General features: G+C 36.1%; 1 long non-coding RNA gene across 3 annotated transcripts in view; it reads left to right on the forward strand.

Moving 5' to 3' along the window:
* Window positions 1-16,415, forward strand: part of LOC111560482 — a 471,269-nt gene that overhangs the window by 155,513 nt on the left and 299,341 nt on the right. Inside the window, exon 3 of one of the 3 annotated variants that reach the window (XR_006597918.1) lies at window positions 6,609-6,655. The exons of the other annotated variants lie outside the window; for them this stretch is intronic. This is a non-coding gene — a long non-coding RNA (uncharacterized LOC111560482). The remainder of the gene's footprint in view (window positions 1-6,608; window positions 6,656-16,415) is intronic. 3 annotated transcript variants of the gene reach the window in all.

The following is a 16,415-nucleotide window of genomic DNA, read 5'->3' on the forward strand; positions in this document are numbered from 1 at the left end:
AACCCCAAAACACACCAGATGCTGAAAGCTCTTCTCTTCTATGAAAGAAACTGTAATGTAGTGTTTCTAAAATTCAGCTCCTTCTTCTAAAAGAAATATAAATGCAAACCCTCTAGTCTCTTCAGTCTTGCTGTCACTATAGTGACATATTATCTAGTTTCTAACATTTTCTATTTGTGATTTTGGGGAAAGGTAGGGAAGTAAGCATTTCTTTTATAACAAATTTTATGATATTTCAATAATTAATACCAGTTTGAGAATTAGTACCATTTTGGCAGCTCTTTCATTAATGAAAAAAGATTATCCAGTAAATATTTTCTAAGATTTATAACAGATGGGAGTTGCAAAATATTAAAATAATTTAGTGTCCTAACAAAAATACCTATGAAAATTTACAGCTTTGATGTTCTGTGACACTGTTTTGGAGGACAGGGTATAATATAATACACATGCTTCTTATTATAATACTTATTTTAAATTTGTTTAGCAAAATTCCTAGCCATAATTCTCCTAGTTGAGGACTTCACTGAACTTAATTATATACACAGATGGCTTTTCTAATAGGTACTTTTTTATTCGAAATGTTGCAACATTTTGGTTGCTATCTTCTGCTTTACCAGTCAACCAAGGCTTCCTGACAGTGGCACTTGGCCATTTATTCCGCTTAGTCCAGAGCATAGTGGCTGGCAAGCAGTGATTCTTCTTGAATGAAAGACAGTGTGACTGATTATAGAGAGTAAATAATATGCTGGAATCTATTGGACTATTAGAAAATAAAAGTTTTTTTTTTTTTAATTTTTTTTCAATGTTTACTTATTTTTGGGACAGAGAGAGACAGAGCATGAACGGGGGAGGGGCAGAGAGAGAGGGAGACACAGAATCGGAAACAGGCTCCAGGCTCTGAGCCATCAGCCCAGAGCCCGACGCGGGGCTCGAACTCACAGACCGTGAGATCATGACCTGGCTGAAGTCGGACGCTTAACCGACTGCGCCACCCAGGCGCCCCGAAAATAAAAGTTTTAAAATATTTTATGTTAGTGGATTGTAATCTCTTTAAGGCATTTACTATACAGTGTTTCATTAAAATTACAATTCTGTTTTTATTTGTGGAGTCACAGGTGCAACATTTTTTAGTGTTTATACAGTTGCAACGTTAACTTGAATACTTCAATTCATTAAAAGTAAGTCTGAGAGTTTCAGAACCAAGGAATTTCTGTGATTTAATGTTTTTTCAATGACAAATAATGATGTTTTAACTGTAATTATAGTTTTATATTATTGTGTATACCTTATCAAATAAAAACACATGGGGTTTCATAGGAGCCAGTACCATGGTAGTTATTTAAATGGTAAATTGTTTTTTCCTTTAAAATATTGAATCAAATTAGTTTCATCAGCCAAACAATTGGTCTAGTGTGTAAAAATAAAATTCAGATTTGTCCTTTGACTTTATTGATGAATTAATCATCAGTTGATTCTTTGACCTTTGAAGTTGACCTTTGTAATTCTGTGTGGTCTTAAAATCTCTATTTCTGGCATAATCCAGTGATTAAAATATTATGAAATTCTTGGGTACAGAACATTCAGCTCTTTTGAGCTATTATATTAAGAAGAAAATGTAAAATGTTAATAATATCATACCTGTTAATTTAGTAGTATGATTATTGTAACTTAAGGTATTATTTAACGTTAGCATCACTATCACTGCCATTATAAAAATAGTATGTATTAACTATTCCCAAGCTTTATTACCATGCTTGTATCTATACAAACTATTTTAAACAGATTTACATTTACTCCCTGTGGTTTTTATGGCCTTTAAACGAAAACCGGTGTTATTGACCAAAAGGACAATCTAAAATATTTGAAACTATTGATTTGGTAGAATGAGCTTTGTTGGTGTGCAAATAAGTATAAATGGAAAAAAAAAACCTCCAGAGAAAAATTGGTGTAGACTTTTTGTTTTCTGTAAAATAAACTAACTTTCTGATGAGTTTGGGAACAAAAATCAGATGAATCGTTGGTTCCGTATAAGAAAAGCTTCTTAAACTGGTTTGCACATCTGTAAGCCGAGGGGCATTAACCTTTGCTTAGCCCCTGATCTGTGACATAAATTACTCTGAGTTATTTGTCTATGGAATTTTTCTATTTGAGTTCATTTGTGGTGAGCATTTGTAGATAGTTCAGAGCTCTAAGACATTGTGCAGAAGTTATATCTCCTGTTTTGTACAGATAAAATATTTTCATGTTTTACTTAGTTATAAAGCATAAACTGAACTTAAATGGCATAAGTCACTTGAACAACTAATTTTATGTAAGGACAGACTTTTAAAAAATATATAATATTTGTTTTCTTTATCTGGAGTGTGCGTATGAAAACTAGAAGGCTACAGATAAAATTTTTACCTTCCCTGCATCTGTTTAGCTTGAAACTGAAGTGGATTAAAAAGAAAGGAAAGCTAATATTTACAAACAGGGTTATGTCTTCCAGACATCCAACAGTTTAATAGGAAGGGCAAATTGCACTTCATAAGAACTTGATTTGTGATTATTTATATAAATATGTCAACATTCAGAGAGAATTTTGCTAACTAATGTTAAGAAAACCATTTGAAATGTGAATGCATCTAGTATAGTAAATATCTCTGATCTCCTTATTTGTAGTTCTCAAGAAACCATGTTTACTTTTAGGTGCTGCCACCAATAAATTTCTCTTGAGATTGTTTGACTTCTTCAGCAGAGGTTTAATGTGACAGCATAAGTAAATGTAATGGTTATAGAGCCTGGTCAATAACAGACACCCTATGTTAATTTAAAACAACGCACCCAGATTCTATCTGGTACATAGTGCATCTTTTTATAAAAAGGGTATGAGGTAACTTCCATGTTTATCTCTTGTGGTATGTCACTCTAGCCATGAATCCTCATCTCCAGTAGGGTAAACCAGTCTCTTACTTTCTCTCTTCTCAGTTTAAAAATGTGCTTATGTCTCCCCTATTCTTTTTTTTTTTAATTTGTTTTAATGTTTATTTTTGAGAGAGACAGAGCCAGAGTACGAGTGGGGGGAGGGCAGAGAGAGAGAGGGAGACACAGAATATGGAGCAGGCTCTAGGCTCTGAGCTGTCAGTACAGAGCCTGATGCGGGGCTCCGACTCATGACCTGGCAGATCATGACCTGAGCCAATGTTGGATGCTTAACTGACTGAGCCACCCAGGTGCCCCATGTCTCCCCTATTCTTAATACTCAGACTATAATCCTTCTGTAACCCTACCTCTCTCTTGAGTTGATATTTATTTCTTTTCTGTAATTTGTGACTTCTTGGTCCTCTTCTTCATCAACTATTTCTTTTTCAAGCCTATAAATAAATTGGCTTTGGCCACCACCACTTGATTAAAATGCTTTTTTCCATCTTCTAACTCTTGACTTCTTTGAAGTCTTTGAAGCTAATGAGCATTTACTTCTTCTGGATGTTCTAGACCTACTCAGCCTTTGTGACACCATGCTCCATGCATTGGCTCTCCAATTGCTCCTCATTCTCTTTCACTGTCCCTTATTTCATCACTTAGAGGATAGCCGATTGTCCCATTTTTCTGGGGACTATCCCACATTTAGTGCCAAAAGTCTCCTTTCCCCAGGAAAGCCCTCTGTCCTGAGCAAACCAAGATTGGTCACCCAAAACTTGGTCCCAGTGTCATTTCCCCAGACATCTGTTCTTAGTTCTCATCTCTTCTTAGTAGGAATCTTTGCCTTTTGCAATAATTTCAGCTATTTGCTGTGTATCAGTGATGACCAATTCTGTGTCTGTAGCCATACGTACTCTACCATACCCCAAACACTGTTTCTGAGAAAAAGGCATGGGCTCTGGGCTGGACTTCAAACATCCGGACCATATCAGCTACTAAGTGTGGAGCCTTACATAATTTACTTAACCTCTCCACATCATAGTTCACTAGCTTGTGAATAGGGATAATATTCAGTTTAAGGGGTTGTTGTGGGGATTAAAGCTAAAAATTTTAAAGTTCGCAGTGCACTGCTGGTATAAAGAAGCATCAGATAATTTGCAACTATTTTTATTTATTATCATTGGAGTTATATTTGAATCTAATGTTTTTCAGCATTTTCCTACCCCAATTCTTTTGGTAGGTATAAAAATACTCTGATCAGTACACTGGCTCACTGTGGCAGGAATTTTTAGTGGTTAAAAAGGAAAGGCATGTCTAGCTTAGAAAGAGGGTACCAGGTGATTCTGGCATTCAAGCTCTTCAGAGATCAGTGTCTCTAACTCCTCTCTCTATACACCCTTGTTCTAGCAAGTTCAAAACACTTTGTTATTTACTGTTATGTATGTATGTATATATGTTTGTATGTATTTTTATTGTATAGAGAGTGCAAGGAGAGGAGAGGGGCAGAGGGAGAGGGAGAAAGAGGATCCTAAGCAGGCTCTTCACTCAGCACAGAGCTTGACATGGGGCTCATTCCCACAACTCCGGGATCATGACCTAAGCCGAAATCAAGAGTTGGACACTTGGGGCTCCTGGGTGGCTCAGTCGGTTAAGCGGCCGACTTCGGCCCAGGTCATGATCTCGCGGTCCGTGAGTTCGAGCCCCGCGTCGGGCCCTGTGCTGACGGCTCAGAGCCTGGAGCCTGTTTCAGATTCTGTGTCTCCCTCTCTCTGACCCTCCCGCATTCACGCTTTGTCTCTCTCTGTCTCAAAAATAAATAAACGTTAAAAAAAAAATTAAAAAAAAAAAAGAGTTGGACACTCAATAGACTGGCCACCCGGGTGCCCCTGACTTTGTTATTTACAAATGTAAATTTAAATAGCATAATTCAAAATAAAAACACCAATCATTTTATCTTCCTTACATTCTTGAATATTTTTTATCCCATTCAGACAATGTGCTTATTCAATCACCTACCACCCGTTAATTAAATCCGGCCTGTTTTAGCTACAGTAGTAGTTTTAATACTAATTAGTAAAAGTTAAAATTTGGTTATAGCTCTTAAAGTTTGGAGTGCATCAGAATCACCTGGAGGTTGTGTTAAAATACAGGATCCTCCAACCAGGATTTCTGATTCAATAGGTGGGGCCTGAAGATGTACATTTCTAACATGTTCCCAGGAGTTGCTGGCTCAGGGACTATACTTTGAAACCTACTGTTTTAGTATATAGCATGGGAGTTTAACTTAATTTTAACCTCAAGTATTTGGGGTTTCCCCCCACCCCTCCTCCTCCTTCTTCTCTCATCCTTCTTCTTTTGGCTTTTTTAACTTGGAAATGTGATTTCTCTCCCTCATAGATATAGGTCATTGATAGATTATTGACAGTCTCAGACTATCTATGGATTTCCATGTTATCTAGAATTATTGATTATGGCTTCCTGGTGTAAAGACACCCAGCCAGGTAAAATAAAATGAAACATTACAATTTTTCCTATGGTCCAAATGGTTGATTTTTAGAAGCTCCATGTTACTAATGGGAATTTTTGCTTTTCTCCTTGTTTTTCTGCCTGTGAACATAAGCGTTGTTGTTTTAAAAAATACTTCACAGCAGAACAGTGTGTGTGGAACGTGTGTGATCATCAAATGAGGAACACAGAGCATTTTAACCTCTTGAGAGCTTTCACTTCCCAGGGTGACCTGTTTGTACTCTGTGCCAGAAGACCTCTAAGAGGCCTACAGCTGCTTTCGTTTTGTCATTTCGGACGTGAAGGGCAGCCCCTGCAGCTGCAGAGCCCCTGCCACCACCTGCTCTGCATACGCTCAGGAAAGGGTATATTTCATCTCCGGGTCTGAGAGGAAAGTTTATTAAGGATAGAAATGGGGCCACAGAATTCCTGGGGTGAGCCTCAGGGACACAGCAGGTGGTGGCCAAAAAAGCCATGACAAAAATAAGAAAAGGATTCAGATTCTTTTCAAGGCTATGCATGATTAGCGAAGTACATGTGGGTTCCAGCTGTCCCTTAGAGAAGACCACATTTTTCATCTCCAAGAATGAAGGGCAGCTTTCCATCTAATGAACTTAGAAGATTCTCTTGGCAGGTAGTTTTGTTACAAGCTAGGTATCTCCAGTTGTACTTTGTTTTTGTTCTTTTCTAAAACCAACTCCATTCAGTCTAGCAATTCTGAAAGCCCTTCTAAAGTTTGCAATAGGAAATGAGATTTCTTTTCTTTCTTTCTTTTTTTTAAAATTAAATGTGGTCTTTATTAACTCTTGGATAAGGCCTCTCTGTCTCTGTTGCATCAATTTCAAGAAGCCCTGCTGGTGGTGATGGCTGTCTGTCATTCTGCTTCCAAAGTAAACTCACTAGATATTCACGCAGAGGCAGAAAAGGCAGAGACAAAGGTCAATGCTAAAGACAAACGACAGCAGCAGTAGCAGGTTCTTTAAATACTTTAAAAAATACCCATAACACTGGACATTTTTAGGGACGATTGACTAGAGAAAAGCCAAGTAACAGTCTCATGTCAGTAAAGACTCACTCTTGGACCCCCAACAACTATGGAATTACCAATGGTGTGCATGAATTCCAGTGTGTCAACCTAATGAGAAATTGGGACAATTTTTTTCTTCTAAATCAGAATTTTTTTTATCTCTTGCCTATAGGTATTTCATATGTTTATGTCCTGTGTATGGGATCTTCTGGGCACCAGGTAATTGAAGTGGAATAAATATACCTATTTCTCTCACTGTAATATGCTATTGTGTTCACCATTCATTGTATATGCTATCCAAATATTCTTAATATTTATTTGTTTGCATCTATATAAGCTGCCAATGGAAACAATGGAGTAGCAAATTTAATTAATTAATTAATATAATTTTTAATTTCAGAGAGAGAGAGAGTGGAGGAAAGGGGCAGAGGGAAGAGGGAGAATCTTTAGGCAGGCTCCATGCTTAGCGCAAAACTTAACACAGGGCTCAATCCCATGACCCTGGGATCATGACCCTGAGCCAAAATCAAAACCAGGTGATGGATGCTCAACCGACAGAGCCACCCAGGAGCCTCTATCTATGTATCTATGTATCTATGTATCTATCTTTCTATTTATTTCCCTTCATTTAGCAAATGAAGTTACAGATGCAAATAATTTGCTCTGATATATTATCCAAAAGTTAATAAACAACAACAAAAAAAGAAAACAAAACTAAGAAAAACTAACCTGGCTTTTGCAGAGAATTTTTATATTGCTTCCTGTATTTTTGCCTTGACAGGAAGGTAGATGGAAAAATTATGTGTTAGATACCCCTAAACATTTGGTCAGATATTGGAACATTCCTTGCTCAAGCTAACCTATTTATAGTCAATGCCAAAGCCTCTCAGGGGATTGCGGCTACTTGCATTTTACCATTTCAGACAGTGTAGCAGCTTCGGGTATCCCTTTCCACTCTGCATGTTGCCTTCTCTCCCACTTCACAGGTTCCTCTCTCCATATGCCCGGGGCCTTCATAATGACTGACAGCTCCCCAAACTCACTATGCACCAAACTGACTGGAACCTTGGCCTAAAATATCCTTCCCCTCTTTCTTCACTTGATTACTTTTACTGATCCTTCAAAATGTTGCTTACATATCACCTGCTCCAGGAAGCTTTCTCTGATCTGTCACCTCCCCAGCTCTCAAATTGTATGATTCCTCCTATGTGCTTTAATAGCATACAAGATTGTATTTTGCAACAACCTGTACTATTTGTTTGCTTGTTTCCTTTTCTAACCAGTTGGGGAATTCTTTGGTGACAAAAAATATGTTTTACTGTTTTCCCTGTCTTTCATAAACATAGTGATGAGGTGCTGAAAAAAAAAAGTGTTGTCGAATGAAAATGGAATGAATGACTTTAGACAGATATTTAAGGACTATTGAAAAGGGTGGTGTATTATGGTAATATCAGGTGTTCTTTCAAATAAACTCAAAATGTGTGTGGCTCAGAAACAATAGGGGTCTGTTTCTTACTCACATAAAGGTTTGTGGTGGTATTTCTGGTCAGTGGGACCAGAAATTCTCGATGGGATCAATCAGCAACTGAGGCTGACAGAGACTCTACCATGCTCCATACATGACTTAACAACCACTGTGGTTGTCTCTGCCCCAGTTGGCCAGGAGAGTGGAAGAACACTGAGAAGTGCTCCAAAGAGCGGAATGCACACATGTGAGAGGAGCTTCTGGGCCAGGCCAGAAGGGGCACACGTCACTTTCACACACATTCCACTGCCTAGAGCTCAGTCACTTGGGAGCACAGACCTCTTCCAGGGCTAACATTCTAGTACGTGAATTGAGCAAAATGTCAATGTGACTCCTTTTCATGCTGGGCCAACCGTTAATTAAATTTATATAAAACCATGAAATTGCTAGTTTTTAAACGTTTTACATAAATGAAGCTGCTTTTGCTAAATTATTAAACAGTTTTCAAACATTAAAATCATAAAAGAGATAATTCAAAATACATTTTATTTGCCTGAGTCCCACCATATGTCTCCCAGTTCTATTCTGGATTTTGTGTGTGTGTGTGTGTGTGTGTGTGTGTGTGTGTGTGTGTGTGTGTTTGTGTGTGTGTGTGTGAGAGAGAGAGAGAAAGAGAGACAGAGACAGAGAGACAGAGACAGACACACACACACACAAAGAGAGAGACAAAGAGAGGGACAGAGAGAAAGAATACTCATTAACTCATCTATTCATTCCTGTTAGATACCAGGTGCCACGTCCAATGGTAAGAATGTAAAATGAGTAGGACATAGTGTCTACTTTCAAGGTTCTTATAGTCATGGCATTTTCATAAACAGAAATTATGAATCAGTATAGTAGTCAAACTTCTCTCTGTTTTTCATTTCAGTTAATTTTTGACTTTTCTTCTCCTATCCATTTTTCTCAAAACTGAACTTCAATGCCTGTAATCTTGTGCAATTATAGATCTTTTTTAAATCTTTTGTTTATATCCTATGCAAAAAAAGAGTTTCATTTATACAATTCCTTCAAGCCAATACTAGTGATTTGTGAGAACTACTGTTAGACCACAAGTATTTTCATATTGTATGTTCTTTGAGGCGAGGAAAACAAACTTATTTAATGCGTCATTTTAGAAGTCTAGATTGTTGGATAATTAGAAAACATAAACACCACTAATCATTAGGGAAATGTAAATCAAAACCACAATGAGACCTAACCTCATATCTGTTAGAATAGATGTTATCAAGAAGATAAGCGATAACAAGTACTGGTGAGGATGTGGAGAAAACGGGAGCCTCGTACACTATTGGTGGGAATGTAAATCGGTTCATCCAGTATGGAAAAAATATGGAGTTTCATCAAAAAATTAAAAATAGAACTACCATATGATCCAGCAATCGCACTTCTGGACATACATTGAAAGGAAATGAAAACAGGATTTCAGAGAGATACCTGCACTTCTATGTTTATTGCAGCATTATTCACAATAGCCAAAATTTGGAAACAACCTAAATGCCCATCAATGGATGAATAAAGAAGATGTGGTCTGTGTACACACACACACACACACACACACACACACACACACACACACATATATGGGAACATTATTCCGTCAATGAGAAAGGAGTACATCCTTCCATTTGTGACAACATGGATGGTCCTTGAGCACATCATGCCTTTAAGTGAGATAAGTCAAAGAAAGACAAGTACCCTATGATATCACTTTAGGTGGAATCTAAAAAAGCCAAACTCATAAAAACAGAGATTAAAATGGCAATTATAATGGGCATAGGACAATTGTTGTTTACAAGTACAGACTTACAAGGGGTAGTAAATAGGCTCTAGAGATGTAATGCACAACATGGTTAATATAGGCAACAATATTTTATTATAATCAACAAACTTGCTAATAAACGATTAACCTAACCACTTAGGATAATTATGTAATGTGACAGAGGTGCTAATTATTGCAACAATGGCAGTAATTATATATGAATGTAACAAAATGTGGTAGACCTTAAATTTATGTGTTATATGATAAATATATTTCAATAAAATATACTCAGGATAAATAAGATGCGGCACACACACACATATACACACAATGATATATTACTTGGCAATCAAAAAGAACAAAATCTTGCCACTTGCAACGACATGGATGGGACTAGGGTGTACTATGCTAAGCAAAATAAGTCTGTCAGAGGAAGACAAATATCATATCATTTCACTCATGTGGAATTTATGAAACAAAACAGATGAATAGAGGGGAAGAGAAGGAAAAATAAAATAAGATAAAGACAGAGAGGGAGGCCAACCCTAAGAGACTCTTAAATACAGAGAACAAACTGAGGGTTGATGGAGGGGAGGTGGGTGGAGGGATGGGCTAAAAGGGTTATGGGCATTAAGGAGGGCACTTTTTGGGATGAGCACTGAGTGTTACATGTAAGTGATGAATCACTAAATTCTACTCTTGAAACCAATATTATACTATATGTTAACTAACTCAAATTTAAATAAAGAATATATTCATTCTATTCATACAAACATACATAGGATTTTCAAGTAATTTTGAGACAATAAAAAACTTTGCACTTAAATTTGAAAGGAATCAGTTGAAAAAGAAACTTCACTATTATTCATCTTATATTACCTCTGCTATGTTTTTCTTATATCACAAGATAGTAATTCTTTTAGAAAAACCTTCTGGGGCACCTGGATGGCTCAGTTGATTGAGCATCTGACTCTTGATTTCAGCTCAGGTCATGATCCCAGGGTCATGGCATCGAACCCCATTTCAGGCTCTATGCTGAGCATGAAGCCTGCTTAAGATTCTCTCTCTCCCTTTTTTTCTCTCTCTCTTTCCCTCTGCCCCTCTCCTCAGCTCACATGCTTTCTCTCTCTCTCTAAAATAAAAAATTTTTTAAGTTAAAAAAAACCCCAACATCCTATGCATTTCTTTTTCTATTTCTGGTTTCTATTTCTATTTCTGGTTTCAGTAGACCGGTCTAGGTGGGGGAAAAGGGGGCACTAATAAAAACTTGTTTCAAATAAGTTCTGGGAAAGACCAGGGGAAACACTTTCCCCATGTAAAATAAAATGTTACATTAAATGCTAACTAAAAATTTCACACAATTGTGTTTTGTCTCAGCATTGAGATTGTAAGCTTCTTAGAATTGATATCAACATTTTATTTTTCTTTTTAACTCTACCATTATGGTATGTGTTATAATTACTGATTATTGGATCATGTATTAATTCTCTCATATCATATATGCCTCTAGCAATTTTGCTTTTACTTTCTGCTTACATTTATATTTAAACATTTTTGTTAATAGTTGCAACTTAGTATTTATCATATAATTATGTTTACTCTCTTATATTCAAAGAAGTCAGTAAGAAAGAGCAAATTTGAATTTTCTGTACTTTTCTCAGAAGATTCTCAGATAAGTTAAAAATAATACATTGCTAGAATAGCTGTCAAGATATTAGACAAATCATTTAAAATACAGTAAATGGAAATATGCATATCAAAGAAGTAAACCATACTTAATACTCACAAAATGGAGGGGAAAAAAAGAGTCAGCCTTTGCAAAGGGTCTATGAGTCAGAAGTTCCAAACTTCATCAAAGACTTAAAAAACAAAACAAGAAAAAGAAAGAAACCAGATGTACATTTGGGGCCCATCTATGGAAAGTATTATATTTTGTATGGTGCCAACAAAGGTACTAGAATAATAAAATGATTATTATGTTTCAGTAGGACTCACAATGAAAGTGAGAAATTACAGAACTGCTTAAGAAAGTACTTGTTCAGTTTTAAACCATCAGTTGAGGATACTTTTGCAGACGCCCCTCTATTCCTAAATGAATTCAAAGAAATACCTTTGAAAAGTTGCATTTTGCCAAGTTGTGTCAACCTAACAGCTGGCTGTTCAAACTGCATGGTGGCCATGGTAGGTTAGGAGGAGTGTGCTGGCAAAAGTTTTCAAATTTGAGTAGACCACTAACACAGTAAGTTATTGCAGTCAGAGGACCATTTTGAGGGGCATTACTGCTGGTTATCTCTGTCTATCATTGTCTGTCTACCTACCTACCTACCTACCTACCTACCTACCTACCTACCTACCCTACCTACCTCAGCTTAATGGAAGTATAGTTTTCATACATTAAAATGTACCTATTTTAAATGCATAGTTGGCTGAATTTTGTTCATGGTATAGAGTTCTGTAACCACCATCAAAGTCACCCTAAACAGTTTTCTTCTGTACCTCTGCAGGTGTTTCTCTCCTGTGATCCTTGGCTATAGGCAACCACTATTCTGATTTCTGCTACTTCTATATTTTTCTTCTTCTAGAATTTCATAGAAATGGAGTTATATAGTATTTGCATTTAGAGTTTGACTTCTGTGATTTAGCATAATGGTTTGGGGGTTCATCCATGTTGCTGTAGACATTAATATTTTGTTTCTTTTATTGTCAAGTAGTATTCTATAGATATATCACAAATTGTTTATCCATTCACCAGTTGACAGGCGTTTGGATTATTTCTAGTATTTGGCTATTACGAGTAATGCTGCAATGAACATTTGTGTACATGTGTTTATGTAGACATGTTTTCATTTGTCTTGGATAAATATCCAGAAATAGAATATTGGGGTCCTATGATAAGTGTATCTAAAACTTTGTAAGGTACTGTCATACTAATTTTCCAAAAGTGGCAGTACCATTTCCACTTCTATTAACAATGAGGATTACAGTAGCTCCTCATCCTCACCAACATTTGATATTGTCAGTCTTTTGAATTTTAGCTCTTTTAGGGATGTATAGTGATGTATCATTGTGGTTTTAATTTTCACTTCCCTGATGTCTAGAAATGTTGAACATCTTTTCATATGATTATTTAACATTTGTATATTTTCTGCTCAAATCTTTTGACTATTTTGTGATTGGGTTGTTTTCTTATAATTATGTTGTATTAGTTTTTTTATATATTCACCATATATGAGCCCCATTGTCAGATGTATGTTTTGCAACACTTTCTCCCAATCTCTGCTTTATCTTTTCATTTTCTTACATATGTCTTCAAAGAAAAAATGGTTTTAATTTTGATGCTAAAAATTATGTTTCACCATATAGTGTGGGTCCATTTCTGGGTTTTCTATTCTGTTCCATTGATCTCTATGTCTGTTTTTGTGCCAGTTCCATACTGTCTTGGTGTCTATAGACTTGTAATATAGCTTGAAATCCAGAATCATGATGCCTTTAGTTTTTTTTTTTTCAGGATTGCTTTGGCTAGTTGGGGTCTTTTGTGGTTCCATAAAAAATTTAGAATTTTTTGTTCTAGCTCTGTGAAAAATGCTGGTGGTATTTCGATAGGGATTGCATTAAATGTGTAGATTGCTTTGGGTAGTATAGACACTACACTTGGGTAGTATAGAACAAACAATGTTTGTTCTTCCAGTCCATGAGCATGGAATGCTTTCCCATTTCTTTATGTCCTCTTCAAATTTTTCATAACTGTTCTATAGTTCTGGGAGCATAGATCTTTTACCTCTTTAGGTAGGTTTATTCCTAGGTATCATAGTTTTATTTGCAATTGCAAATAGCTTCCTTGATTTCTTTTTTCTGTTACTTCATAGTTGTTATATAGAAATGCAACAGATTTCTACATGTTGATTTAAAAAAACTTTTTTAATGGTTATTTGTTTTTGAGAGAGAGAGAGAGAGAGAGAGAGAGAGAGACAGAGTGAGAGTGAGAGCAGAGAAGGGACACAGAGAGGGAGACACAGAATGTGAAGCAGTCTCCAGGCTCTGAGCTGTCAGCACAGAGCCCGACATGGAGCTCGAACTCACAAACCAAACCGTGAGATCATGACCCAAACCGAAGTCAGACACTTAACTGACTGAGCCATCCAGGGGCCCCTACATGTTGATTTTATATCCTGTGACTTTGCTGAATTCATGTATTAGTTGTAGCAATCAACCATACAGTCAACTAATCTTCAACAAAGCAAAAAAGACTATCTGATGGGAAAAAGACAGTCTTTATAACAAATGGTGTTGGGAAAACTGGACGGCAACATTCAGAAGAATGAAACTGAACATTTTCTTACACCACACACAAAAATAAATTTGAAATGGATGAAAGACCTAAATGTGACACAGGAAACCATCAAAATCCTAGAGAAGAACACAGGCAGCAACCTCTTTGGCCTCGGCTGCAGCAACTTTTTACTAGACATGTTGCCAAAGGCAAGGGAAACAAGCAAACATGAACTATTGAGACTTCATCAAGTTAAAAAGCTTCTGCACAGCGAAGGAAACAATCAGCAAAACTAAAAGGCAGCCTACAGAATGGGAGAAGATATTTGCAAGTGACATGTGAGATAAAGGCTTAGTATCCAAAATCTATAAAGAACTTATCAAACTCAACAGCCAAAAAAACAAATAATTCAGTGAAGAAATGGGCAGAAGACATGAATAAACAGTTTTCCAAAGAAGACATCCAGAAGGCTAACAGACACATGAAAATATGCTCAATGTCATTCATCATCAGGGAAATGCAAATCAAAACCATAATGAGATACCACCACACACCTGTCAGAATGGCTACAATTAACAACACAAGAAACAACAGGTGTTGGCCAGGATGTGGAGAAAGGGGAATCCTCCTGCACTGTTGGTGGGAATGCAAACTGGTGCAGGCACTCTGCAGAACAGTACAGAGGTTCCTTAAAAAACTAAAAATAGAACTACCCTATGATCTAGCAATTGCACTATTTAGGTATTTACTCAAAGAATAAAAAATACAGACTCAAAGGGGTACATGCACCCCAATATTTATAGCAGCATTATCAACAATAGCCAAACTATATGGAGAGAGCCCAAGTGTCCCATTGACTGATGAATGGATAAAGAAGATGTGGTGTATATATACAATGGAATCAAAACTCAGCCATCAAAAAGAATGAAAAGAATGAAATCTTGCTGTTTGCAACTACATGGATGGAGCTAGAATTTATTATGCTAAGTGAAATAAGTCAATCAGAGAAAGAGAAATACCATATTATTTCACTCATATGTGGAATTTAAGAAACAAAACAGATGAACATATGGGAAGGGTGGGGGAGGAGAGAGGGAAACAAACCACAAGAGATTCTTAATAATAGAGAACAAACTATGGGTTGATGGAGGGAAGTGTTTGGGAGAGGGGCTAGATGGGTGATAGGTACTGAGGGCACTTGTGGTGATGAGCACTGGGTGTTATATGTAAGTGATGAATCACTGAATTCTAATTCTAAAACCAATATTGCACTCTATGTTAACTAAAATTTAAATTTAAAAAAGGGAAAAAATAAGAGCACACAAAAATTATGTTTCATAAATTTGATACTATTATAAATATTTTTAAAATTTCAAATAATATTGTTATTAGTATGGAGAAATCCATTTTTTTGTATATTTATCTTTATCCTGAAAAATTACTAAATTAACTTAAGATGTTTAGGAACTATGTATATTTCATCAGATTTTCTACATAGATGATCATGTTGCCTGTAAATAAATATAGTTTTTCTTTTTTTTCCCAGTCTGGTTTCTTTTTGTTTCTTTTTTTCATTTTATTTCTCCAGTGCAATTTTGAATAGAAATGGTCAAAGCAAACATCACTGTTTTGTTCCAGATACTAAGGGAACATCATTCAGGCTTCACTGGTAGGTATATCAGTTGTAGATCTTCTTAGATGCCTTTTCTTATGTTGAGGAGGTTCCCTTTTATTTCTAGTTCACTGAGGTTTTTTTTTTTTTTTCACTTTTTACAAATGAATGCTAAATTTTATAAAATGCTTTTTTTTCCCCCAAGTGATTGTTAAACCAACTTTGCATATCCAGGATAAATCTAAATTGGTCATGCTGTATTATGTAATATATATTTCTGGATTGGATTTGATACAATTTTGTTAACAATGTTTGCATCTGCATTCATGAGAAATATTTGTCTGTGATTTTCTTTTCTTGTGATGTCTTTCTCTGGTTTGGTATCAGAGTAAAGTTGGCTTCATAGAATAATTGGGAAGTATTCCCTTTTCTTCAACTTCGTCAAATAATTTATATGGAATTGGCCTTATTTTTTGCTTGAACATTGGTAGGATTTCCCAGTAAAACAGTTTAGACCTGGAGCTTTCTTTGTAGAAGAATATTAACTACAATTCAAGTTTTTCAATGATTATAGAGGTATTTAGTTTGATGGTGTGTTTCTTCTTGACTGAGTTTTATGGTGTGTTTTCCAGGAAGTTTATTTCATCTAACTGTCAAATTTATTGTCATAAATTTATTCTTAATATTACATCCTTACCTCCTACTTTTTAAGCTGAATGCTTTTTTAAAAATAATGTTTATTTGTGTGTGTGTGTGTGTGTGTGTGTGTGTGTGTGTGTGAGAGAGAGAGAGAGAGAGAGAGAGAGAGAGAGA

The sequence above is a fragment of the Felis catus genome, chromosome B2, assembly GCF_018350175.1.
Source record: "Felis catus isolate Fca126 chromosome B2, F.catus_Fca126_mat1.0, whole genome shotgun sequence".
Taxonomy (NCBI): domain Eukaryota; kingdom Metazoa; phylum Chordata; class Mammalia; order Carnivora; family Felidae; genus Felis; species Felis catus.